The sequence below is a fragment of the Lissotriton helveticus genome, chromosome 9, assembly GCF_964261635.1.
Source record: "Lissotriton helveticus chromosome 9, aLisHel1.1, whole genome shotgun sequence".
Classification (NCBI taxonomy): Eukaryota; Metazoa; Chordata; class Amphibia; order Caudata; family Salamandridae; genus Lissotriton; species Lissotriton helveticus.
In genome coordinates this window covers 563,214,504-563,227,004 of record NC_136070.1, presented here as the reverse complement: position 1 = coordinate 563,227,004, position 12,501 = coordinate 563,214,504, and positions in this window count along the sequence as shown.

Genomic DNA, 12,501 nt, shown 5'->3' with positions numbered 1-12,501 from the left:
CCTAGCAGGTAATCCAGCCCCTAAATTTGGTATATAGGTAGGAGCTGAGTCCCAAGACTTTAGATTGTATCTTGACTGAAACTTGAAATGAAACTCTGGACCTTCGACATTCTACTCAACATAGAAGACTGAAGAATCTCCCTTGTGGTCAAGGAGTGACCACCCTGCACAAGCAGGCACCATCAAGCGATCAACGGTTTGCTTTGTCGACGCTCCCACTGGAGCCCGAGCACAGAGCCTGACAAGACCCGGACTTCCAGACTTCCAACAGCCCGATCCACAGTCACAGCAGAGCTGAGACCCGTGGAGGTGACGAGAGACGTGGGATCGGCCATCTTAGAAAGCCAGCGAATTGTTTTCCGTGCAACTTTGAGGCACCCTCGAAATTGTGCATTGGGGATTGAGAAGCCCCAGCCCCGAGCACCAACTGCACCGAAGATCAGCCCTCCACACTCCACGAGTTCTGTGTGGGGCCCTTCTGCATTTTCCTTCTTGACGCGTCTGTCCGGTCACTTGCCCGCTGGCTAGTGGCCTCTGTAACGACGAAACCTTGAATCTACACCACTGGTCTGGTTGCTCCAGACTGGCCCTTGCTTCCCTGAAAAGGAGAAGCCCATCAGACCTTGCTGGTCTGACCAAGAAGCCATCTTCGATTCCTGCGTGGGTTGCCTTTGCCAAGGCTTGTTGACTCCAATCCGGAAGCCGACACCGCCGACAGCTAGAGCTTTTGTGGGACAGTCCGTATACAGCTCCTGGTCATCGTCGACACCTCCTGGTCCACGTGGCTGCAGAGACAAGCTTCACAACATCACCTGATTGCTTCGCGACATCGCCTGGTTCCTTCCTGGTTCTTCCTGGTCACTGGCTAGTGACCCAGACTCTGTCCCCTCTGCTTTCAGGTACTCTTCATCCTCGATCCGCCCTTGGATCCACCCGGACACTTCCCTCCTGGTCGCCTGCAGCATCTTTCTTCACACACTTTGACACCTATGCACCCGCTTCCTGTAGGTGAGGTAACACGAGTACTCCGGTGCTCCTGTGGGAATTTACTATCCTAGTGTCTAACTTTCAAGTAGCTTTCTCCTTGTCCATCCGGAAGTGACCTAAAAGAACTAGTTTCCATTTCTTTCGTTCCCATTCTAACTCTATGGTAACTCGCGTGTGTGTAAAGACACTGCACGCACATCCCGTGGGCCTCCTGCTCCCTATCCCTTGGTAGTACAACGTAGCCCCAGCGATTCTCCAGGCCCTAGGCCTATCCTTTGTTCGTGATGTGGTTCTTATACCACTATTTAGTATATGGTTCGAAGTGCCCCTAGGGCATTACTGTATTTTGCACGACTTATTGTATGTTGATTAAGTATCTTGTTATGTGCTTGTGCCTCTGACCTCATAAAGAGTTCAGAGGATTAATTTAATAATAAATACACATATATTTTATATATATAGCCTGTGTGGTGTCCTTTCATTTGGTATTAAAGGGATTGCATATGGTAAAACAGGTGGCTTCACATGCCCTCTTGAGTTTAGCCTAAGACTGCTTTGTCCATGCTACCACTAGGATAGCTGGTCTAAAAGGTTGACTTTACAACCATCACCATAAGGGTTGTTTGGACTGATACAGGGTGCCCACTAGAATAGTGGACATCTCATATCAGGCCAACTTCTCACAGAAGTCCTAAAGGATTAAGAGTCTGGTTTTCCAAGAACTCGTTGTGACGTAGATGAACGGATGTAGGTGGCCATGCCTGTATTTGGTTAGCATGGATAATGCCTAAATAAGGGTAGGATTGCCATTCAATGTAAATATATGCTTAGAATGAAACATTGCTTTAATATGTACAGCACCAATGCATTATTATGCATGGAAACAGTTTTCATGCATTTTACAATGTATTTTTAGACATGTTCTTAGCCATCCATATGTAGCTATATTTTAGATATGTTTAGCATGTTTAGAATTTAGTAATGTCGTTCATACGAAAGTGGAGTGAGTGTTGTGTGTCGATTTAGATACCGTATATAGGTTTCTCGATGTATGACCTTGTATAGGCACAATTCGCATTGGCCATATTTAGGCATATATATATATCACATAACACCATCCTTCAAAAGAAATCAGGCAGGGGTGCAGAGGGGATTCCAACAGGTAGACTTTATTCTCGAGGCACAGCAGAGTAGTGGCAGCATATGCATTTCGGGCGAGTGTATGTGCCCTCATCAGCACCCTTCACTACACACAGTTCAAATTGCAGTCCCGCTTCCCTTCTTCCATTAAAAGGGGTTAGTTGCTCCTCCCCCACCAAATGAGTTTCACCTGCTATCTTGCTAGAGTCCAATACCGCCTACAGCTCCCAGAGTGCACTGTAATCCACACTCGGGTTGGTGACATGGAGGAAAACACAATGTCAGTTGATGGAGCAAACAGTTCAAAGTGGGCTGGCTCATACCGTGTTGCAAGTTGTGAAGCCTCCGCTTGGGTCCCTTCGGGCCACCGCAACCACTTGCCGTCGAAGAATTTCCAAACAGGGGCCACTTGTGAAATACCCGCGGGCCTCCCGAGGTAAGTACCTCAGACCTCCTGGGTCCCTTCTTCAGCGTTGTGGTGGACTCCGGAACTGTCAATCCCTTGACTTGAAAACTACTGCAAAGCAGCGCCAGCGTTTGTCTGGGTCTCTTTGTGCGGCAGGGACACAATATGCGCCTCTGGTCAGCGCAAAAATATCACATAACACCATCCTTCGAAAGAAATCAGGCAGGGGTCCAGAGGGGATTTCAACAGGTAGACTTTATTCTCGAGGCACAGCAGAGTAGTGGCGGCGTATGCATTTCGGGCGAGTGTATGTGCCCTCATCAGCGCCCTTCACTACACACAGTTCAAATTGCAGTCCCGCTTCCCTTCACCCATTAAAAGGAGTTAGTTGCTCCTCCCCCACCAAATGAATTTCACCTGCTGTCTTGCTAGAGTCCAATACCGCCTACAGCTCCCAGAGTGCACTGTAATCCACGCTCGGGTTGGTGACATGGAGGAAAACACAATGTCAGTTGATGGAGCAAACAGTTCAAAGTGGGCTGGCTCATACCGTGTCGCAAGTTGTGAAGCCTCCCCTTGGGTCCCCTCGGGCCACCGCAACCACTTGCCGTCGAAGAATTTCCAAACAGGGGCCACTTGTGAAATACACGCGGGCCTCCCGAGGTAAGTACCTCAGACCTCCTGGGTCCCTTCTTCAGCGTTGTGGTGGACTCCGGAACTGTCAATCCCTTGACTTGAAAACTACTGCAAAGCAGCGCCAGCGTTTGTCCGGGTCTCTTTGTGCGGAAGGGACACCCTATGCGCCTCTGGTCAGCGCAAAAATATCACATAACACCATCCTTCGAAAGAAATCAGGCAGGGGTCCAGAGGGGATTCCAACAGGTAGACTTTATTCTCGAGGCACAGCAGAGTAGTGGCGGCGTATGCATTTCGGGCGAGTGTATGTGCCCTCATCAGCGCCCTTCACTACACACAGTTCAAATTGCAGTCCCGCTTCCCTTCACCCTTTAAAAGGGGTTAGTTGCTCCTCCCCCACCAAATGAGTTTCACCAGCTGTCTTGCTAGAGTCCAATACCGCCTACAGCTCCCAGAGTGCACTGTAATCCACACTCGGGTTGGTGACATGGAGGAAAACACAATGTCAGTTGATGGAGCAAACAGTTCAAAGTGGGCTGGCTCATACCGTTTCGCAAGATGTGAAGCCTCCCCTTGGGTCCCCTCGGGCCACCGCAACCACTTGCCGTCGAAGAATTTCCAAAGAGGGGCCACTTGTGAAATACACGCGGGCCTCCCGAGGTAAGTACCTCAGACCTCCTGGGTCCCTTCTTCAGCGGTGTGGTGGACTCCGGAACAGTCAATCCCTTGACTTCAAGACTACTGCAAAGCAGTGCCAGCGTTTGTCCGGGTCTCTTTGTGCGGCAGGGACATCCTATGCGCCTCAGGTCAGTGCAAAAATATCTCATAACACCATCCTTCGAAAGAAATCAGGCAGGGGTCCAGAGGGGATTCCAACAGGTAGACTTTATTCTCGAGGCACAGCAGAGTAGTGGCAGCGTATGCATTTCGGGCGAGTGTATGTGCCCTCATCAGCGCCCTTCACTACATACAGTTCAAATTGCAGTCCCACTTCCCTTCACCCATTAAAAGGGGTTAGTTGCTCCTCCCCCACCAAATGAGTTTCACCTGCTGTCTTGCTAGAGTCCAATACCGCTTACAGCTCCCAGAGTGCACTGTAATCCACACTCGGGTTGGTGACATGGAGGAAAACACAATGTCAGTTGATGGAGCAAACAGTTCAAAGTGGGCTGGCTCATACCGTGTCGCAAGTTGTGAAGCCTCCCCTTGGGGCCCCTCGGGCCACCGCAACCACTTGCCGTCGAAGAATTTCCAAACAGGGGCCACTTGTGAAATACACGCGGGCCTCCCGAGGTCAGTACCTCAGACCTCCTGGGTCCCTTCTTCAGCGTTGTGGTGGACTCCGGAACTGTCAATCCCTTGACTTGAAAATTACTGCAAAGCAGCGCCAGCGTTTGTCCGGGTCTCTTTGTGCGGCAGGGACACCCTATGCGCCTCTGGTCAGCGCAAAAATATCACATAACACCATCCTTCGAAAGAAATCAGGCAGGGGTCCAGAGGGGATTCCAACAGGTAGACTTTATTCTCGATGCACAGCAGAGTAGTGGCGGCGTATACATTTCGGGCGAGTGTATGTGCGCTCATCAGCGCCCTTCACTACACACAGTTCAAATTGCAGTCCCGCTTCCCTTCACCCATTAAAAGGGGTTAGTTGCTCCTCCCCACCAAATGAGTTTCACCTGCTGTCTTGCTAGAGTCCAATACCGCCTACAGCTCCCAGAGTGCACTGTAATCCACATTCGGGTTGGTGACATGGAGGAAAACACAATGTCAGTTGATGGAGCAAACAGTTCAAAGTGGGCTGGCTCATACCGTGTCGCAAGTTGTGAAGCCTCCCCTTGGGTCCCCTCGGGCCACCGCAACCACTTGCCGTCGAAGAATTTCCAAACAGGGGCCACTTGTGAAATACACGCGGGCCTCCCGAGGTAAGTACCTCAGACCTCCTAGGTCCCTTCTTCAGCGTTGTGGTAGACTTCGGAACTGTCAATCCCTTGACTTGAAAACTACTGCAAAGCAGCGCCAGCGTTTGTCCGGGTCTCTTTGTGCGGAAGGGACACCCTATGCGCCTCTGGTCAGCGCAAAAATATCACATACCACCATCCTTCGAAAGAAATCAGGCAGGGGTCCAGAGGGGATTCCAACAGGTAGCCTTTATTCTCGAGGCACAGCAGAGTAGTGGCGGCGTATGCATTTCGGGCGAGTGAATGTGCCCTCATCAGCGCCCTTCACTACACACAGTTCAAGTTGCAGTCCCACTTCCCTTCACCCATTAAAAGGGGTTAGTTGCTCCTCCCCCACCAAATGAGTTTCACCTGCTGTCTTGCTAGAGTCCAATACCGCCTACAGCTCCCAGAGTGCACTGTAATCCACACTCGGGTTGGTGACATGGAGGAAAACACAATGTCAGTTGATGGAGCAAACAGTTCAAAGTGGGCTGGCTTATACCGTGTCGCAAGTTGTGAAGCCTCCCCTTGGGGCCCCTCGGGCCACCGCAACCACTTGCCGTCGAAGAATTTCCAAACAGGGGCCACTTGTGAAATACGCGCGGGCCTCCCGAGGTCAGTACCTCAGACCACCTGGGTCCCTTCTTCAGCGTTGTGGTGGACTCCGGAACTGTCAATCCCTTGACTTGAAAACTACTGCAAAGCAGCGCCAGCGTTTGTCCGGGTCTCTTTGTGCGGCAGGGACACTCTATGCGCCTCTGGTCAGCGCAAAAATATCACATAACACCATCCTTCGAAAGAAATCAGGCAGGGGTCCAGAGGGGATTCCAACAGGTAGATTTTATTCTCGAGGCACAGCAGAGTAGTGGCGGCGTATGCATTTCGGGCGAGTGTATGTGCCCTCATCAGCGCCCTTCACTACACACAGTTCAAATTGCAGTCCCGCTTCCCTTCACCCATTAAAATGGGTTAGTTGCTCCTCCCCCACCAAATGAGTTTCACCTGCTGTCTTGCTAGAGTCCAATACCGCCTACAGCTCCCAGAGTGCACTGTAATCCAAACTCGGGTTGGTGACATGGAGGAAAACACAATGTCAGTTGATGGAGCAAACAGTTCAAAGTGGGCTGGCTCATAACGTGTCGCAAGTTGTGAAGCCTCCCCTTGGGTCCCCTCGGGCCACCGCAACCACTTGCCATCGAAGAATTTCCAAACAGGGGCCACTTGTGAAATACACGCGGGCCTCCCGAGGTAAGTACCTCAGACCTCCTGGGTCCCTTCTTCAGCGTTGTGGTGGACTCCGGAACTGTCAATCCCTTGACTTGAAAACTACTGCAAAGCAGCGCCAGCGTTTGTCCGGGTCTCTTTGTGCGGCAGGGACACCCTATGCGCCTCTGGTCAGTGCAAAAATATCACATAACACCATCCTTCGAAAGAAATCAGGCAGGGGTCCAGAGGGGATTCCAACAGGTAGACTATATTCTCGAGGCACAGCAGAGTAGTGGCGGCGTATGCATTGCGGGCGAGTGAATGTGCCCTCATCAGCGCCCTTCACTACACACAGTTCAAATTGCAGTCCCACTTCCCTTCACCCATTAAAAGGGGTTAGTTGCTCCTCCCCCACCAAATGAGTTTCACCTGCTGTCTTGCTAGAGTCCAATACCGCCTACAGGTCCCAGAGTGCACTGTAATCCACACTCGGGTTGGTGACATGGAGAAAAACACAATGTCAGTTGATGAAGCAAACAGTTCAAAGTGGGCTGGCTCATACCGTGTCGCAAGTTGTGAAGCCTCCTCTTCGGGCCCCTCGGGCCACCGCAACCACTTGCCGTCGAAGAATTTCCAAACAGGGGCCACTTGTGAAATACACGCGGGCCTCCCGAGGTCAGTACCTCAGACCTCCTGGGTCCCTTCTTCAGCGTTGTGGTGGACTCCGGAACTGTCAATCCCTTGACTTGAAAACTACTGCAAAGCAGCGCCAGCGTTTGTCCGGGTCTCTTTGTGTGGCAGGGACACTCTATGCGCCTCTGGTCAGCGCACAAATATCACATAACACCATCCTTCAAAAGAAATCAGGCAGGGGTCCAGAGGGGATTCGAACAGGTAGACTTTATTCTCGATGCACAGCAGAGTAGTGGCAGCGTATGCATTTCGGGCGAGCGTATGTGCCCTCATCAGCGCCCTTCACTACACACAGTTCAAATTGCAGTCCCGCTTCCCTTCACCCATTAAAAGGGGTTAGTTGCTCCTCCCCCACCAAATGAGTTTCACCTGCTGTCTTGCTAGAGTCCAATACCGCCTACAGCTCCCAGAGTGCACTGTAATCCACACTCGGGTTGGTGACATGGAGGAAAACACAATGTCAGTTGATGGAGCAAACAGTTTAAAGTGGGCTGGCTCATACCGTGTCGCAAGTTGTGAAGCCTCCCCTTGGGTCCCCTCGGGCCACCGCAACCACTTGCCGTCGAAGAATTTCCAAACAGGGGCCACTTGTGAAATACACGCGGGCCTCCCGAGGTAAGTACCTCAGACCTCCTGGGTCCCTTCTTCAGCGTTGTGGTAGACTCCGGAACTGTCAATCCCTTGACTTGAAAACTACTGCAAAGCAGCGCCAGCGTTTGTCCGGGTCTCTTTGTGCGGCAGGGACACCCTATGCGCCTCTGGTCAGCGCAAAAATATCACATAACACCATCCTTCGAAAGAAATCAGGCAGGGGTCCAGAGGGGATTCCAACAGGTAGACTTTATTCTCGAGGCACAGCAGAGTAGTGGCGGATTATGCATTTCAGGCGAGTGTATGTGCCCTCATCAGCGCCCTTCACTACACACAGTTCAAATTGCAGTCCCGCTTCCCTTCACCCATTAAAATGGGTTAGTTGCTCCTCCCCCACCAAATGAGTTTCACCTGCTGTCTTGCTAGAGTCCAATACCGCCTACAGCTCACAGAGTGCACTGTAATCCACACTCGGGTTGGTGACATGGAGGAAAACACAATGTCAGTTGATGGAGCAAACAGTTCAAAGTGGGCTGGCTCATAACGTGTCGCAAGTTGTGAAGCCTCCCCTTGGGTCCCCTCGGGCCACCGCAACCACTTACCATCGAAGAATTTCCAAACAGGGGCCACTTGTGAAATACACGCGGGCCTCCCGAGGTAAGTACCTCAGACCTCCTGGGTCCCTTCTTCAGCGTTTTGGTGGACTCCGGAACTGTCAATCCCTTGACTTGAAAACTACTGCAAAGCAGCGCCAGCGTTTGTCCGGGTCTCTTTGTGCGGCAGGGACACCCTATGCGCCTCTGGTCAGCGCAAAAATATCACATAACACCATCCTTCCAAAGAAATCAGGCAAGGGTCCAGAGGGGATTCCAACAGGTAAACTTTATTCTCGAGGCACAGCTGAGTAGTGGCGGCGTATGCATTTCGGGCAAGTGTATGTGCCCTCATCAGCACCCTTCACAACACACTATATATATATACACATTATGAAATGGCTCGTAAATAGAGAAGAAAAAAGGCCGAAACCATTTCATGTCAAGTTACATAAAACAATTTTTATTGACAAGGTGACATATTGTCTCTGAAAGTGTTTCAAATAATTCTGTTCTCTATGAATAGTTCCACTGTAAGCAGATTACTTTGCCAACAAGGAAAGAATACAAATTTGGAGAAAAAAATTAATCATAGGAAAAAGTTCTGAGTTTAGTCTTTGTTTTGAAAAAATGAAGGCCAAATTCAGAGTCTTCCCGGTACACTGTGTGGATTCAAAAGTCAGTGTATGGGGATGGAGAAAACATGAAATCTTCTAATCCTGTACGTGAGAAGTTGGCCTGTTATATGATGTTCACTATTCTAGTGAGCACCTTGCACCAGTCCAAACAACCCTTATGGTGATGGTTGTAAAGTCAACCTTATAGACCAGCTATCCTAGGGGTAGCATGGACAAAAGCAGTCTTAGGCTAAACTCAAGAGGGCATGTGAAGCCAGCTGTTTTACCAAATGCAAACCTTTTAATACCAAATGAAAGGACACCACACAGGTTATATATTCAAAATATATATGTATTTATTTCTAAATCAATCCTCTGAACTCTTTATGAGGCTTGGGGTCTCTACCCTCAGAATAAAGAATTCCTTCATCCCAATAAACTTTATGGGTACTTGTAGCATTCCCAGCAGCCTCAGAAGCAGCCTGCTGGCTGAGGGGTTCAAGAGAGGGGCAGTCTAACTGAGCCTGCCTCAAGTCTGCTCTTGAAGGTCCCCCTGTCCCCAGAAACTCAACCTGTTCAGGTTCAAGCTCTTCCAGGACAGTTCCTTCAGGAGTCTCAGAATCAGCTTCCTGAGAAGGCTTATTCTCACTTGAGGTCAGGGGGAAGGCACTGCCTTAACCCTACTGCTCTTTCTCTTGGATGGCACTTGGTCCATAGTTTCAGGATCCAAGGCCTGTTCAGTGTGACACTTTTTGGCCTGTGACTTGGTCACAGCAAGGACATGAGCTGATATGCCTAACATCTCTGTATGAGTCCTATACTCCACTTCTGACCATACTGACTTTTCAAGATCATTGCCCAAAAGGCATTCAACTGGGAGGTCTGCACTTACCACAACTCTTTTGAGGCCAGTTACCCCTCCCCTGGAGAAATTAACAACTGCCACACTATGTGTAGTAGTGACATTGCTAGCATTGGTCACAAGGTAATTATCACCCAGTACAATCTGTCCAGGGTCCACAAAGTTAGGTGTCACCATAGTGACACTGGCACATGTGTCCCTGTAGGCCTGAGCCACTTTATCATTAATCAAAGGTGTCTGTCTGTACTTGCCCAAAGTATTGGTACTCACAGTAGTGGACATAGCCATGTCCAAATCACAGATCAGGACAGCCTTAGTTGGAATCCTGACTAGGCCAGAATCCACCTCAGTGCCCATGGTTAACCCCACTACAGCCTTGGGTTGGGAACTACCACCGCTGACTGTACTAGGGGGTGCAGTTGCCTTAGGGGCTGCAGTGGTAGGGGCTGTACCTTTCTTGGTGCACTCACTAAACCAGTGAGAGGCAGTTTTACAATAATTACACCAAGGTTTCTTTGGACCTTCTTTCTTCTTTTTCTTGGAATTTTGGGACCCCCCCCCCCCCCTCATTAGAAGTATTTTGGGGGCCTGAAAAATACTTCTGGTCTTTTTGTTTCTGTTCCCCACCTTTTTGGTCTGCCTTTTTCTGATCACCCCCTTGGTTCTGGGGTCTCTGCTTAACCCTGGTTCTGACTCATTTGTCTGCCTTCTTTCCCAATTCTTGGGGAGAGGTCAGATCTGAGTAAATCAGGTGTTGGTGCAACAAATGGTTCTGACAATTATTAAGGATTTGTTCTCTCATGATCAAATTATACAAACCTGTATAGTCCTTAACTTTACTTCCCAGTAACCAACCTTCCAGAGCCTTAGTGGCACAATCAACAAAATCAGTCCCGTCCTGAGTCTGTGTCTTCTGGGTATCTCTGAACATCAACCTGTACTGTTCAGTGGTTAGGCCAAACCCATCAATTAGAGCACTCTTCAGGACAGGGTAGTTATTAGCATCCGCATCACTAACTGTGAGGAGCTTATCTCTGCCTTTTTCTTCAAAGGAGAGCTACAAGATAGCTGCCCACTGACTCTGGGGGACCTGCTGGACTTTGCAGGCCCTTTCCAAAGCAGTTATCCACTTGTGGATGTCACCCCCAACTTTGTAGGGGGGCACTATCTCACTCAGGTGCCTAGTATTCTCATGGGACCTGTCTTTATCCTTAGGGATATTGCTGCCACCAGTGGGTTGTAACCAACCCAACTTCTGCTCTCTAGCTAGGGCAAGCTTCTCTTTGGCAAGGGCTTCTAGTTCTTGCCTCTCAATCCTCAGATTAGCTCCCCTCATCCTAGCCTGATGCTCTCTCCTTTCAGGAGAGGTCATCCTTCTCTGAGCAAGGGTATTGGATCCCCTAGAGGCATTAGAGTGGAGGGACTCACCTGAGTGGGACCTTCTCCTCTCACACCCCTGGTTAAGTCTACTAATAGGTCTGTATGGGGCTAGCCCATTGTCAGCCCCATGTAGGCTTAGGTTAGCCTGGCTAAGTCTCCCAACTTGGACCTGGCTATCTTGGAAAACCTCTTCTTCAGATTCTTCCTCTTGTTCATCTCCTTCTTCACCTACGACAGTGGGGTCTGATGCATCATCTGTAGAGGGTAAGACCTCTTCTGCATGAACTGAGGGACCTTGTCTAGAGGCCTTCTCAGCATCAGCCCTCTCTAGGAGTTCTATTAGGTGGGAAATGGTAGGGTTGGAACCCTGTTTCAATCTCCTTGAGGTACACAAGTGTCTCATCTCTTGGAAGTTGGGCATTTCATATCTAGAGGGTGCCCTGGGAGGGTCACCTCCCACAGGAAGAGTCATACTTGGCTCATCTGTGGTAGACATGATTCTAGTGAGGTGTGCTGTGTGCACCGACCTACACTATGTGTTTCCTACTAGAACCTCTCTAGGAGTTGTAGTCAGGGTGTGCTAGGCCCTTTGGTCTACAACTAAGTTCAGTAGAATTTATTCTAAGTCTTGTTATATGTACCTATGGTACCTAATGTGATCTTTCAAATGATATCTTAAAGATTACAATTGGTAAAACAACAGCAAGCTCAAATGTGAGAAGTTGGCCTGGTATATGATGTTCACTATTCTAGTGAGCACCTTGCACCAGTCCAAACAACCCTTATGGTGATGGTTGTAAAGTCAACCTTATAGACCAGCTATCCTAGGGGTAGCATGGACAAAAGCAGTCTTAGGCTAAACTCAAGAGGGCATGTGAAGCCAGCTGTTTTACCAAATGCAAAACTTTTAATACCAAATGAAAGGACACCACACAGGTTATGTATTCAAAATATATATGTATTTATTTCTAAATCAATCCTCTGAACTCTTTATGAGGGCAGAGGCACAAGCGCATAACAAGTAACTCAATATAGCATACAATAAGTTGCACAATATGGTTAGGCCCTGGTGGCCCGCTAAACCATATACTAAAATAGTGGTATAAGAACCACGTCACGAACAATGGAAAGGCCTAGGGCCTTGGGAATCGCTGGGACTACACTGGAATAACAGCAGTTAGGAAGCAGGAGGCCCACGGGATGCGGGTGCAGAGTCTAAATGCACACGCGTGCACACATAGAAGTCAATAGGTGCGTAAAGTTAGAAAGTTAAAGATTTAGGAGTCTTCCGACTGGACTAGGAGCTAATCACTTGAAACTAGGACACTAGGAGAGTTAATCTTCACAGGAGCACCACAGTACTCGTGTTACCTCACCCACAGGAAGCGGGTGCATAGGTCCCAAAGTGTGTCGGGTTTCGTCGTGGAGTTCTATGGAGCCTTGGAGA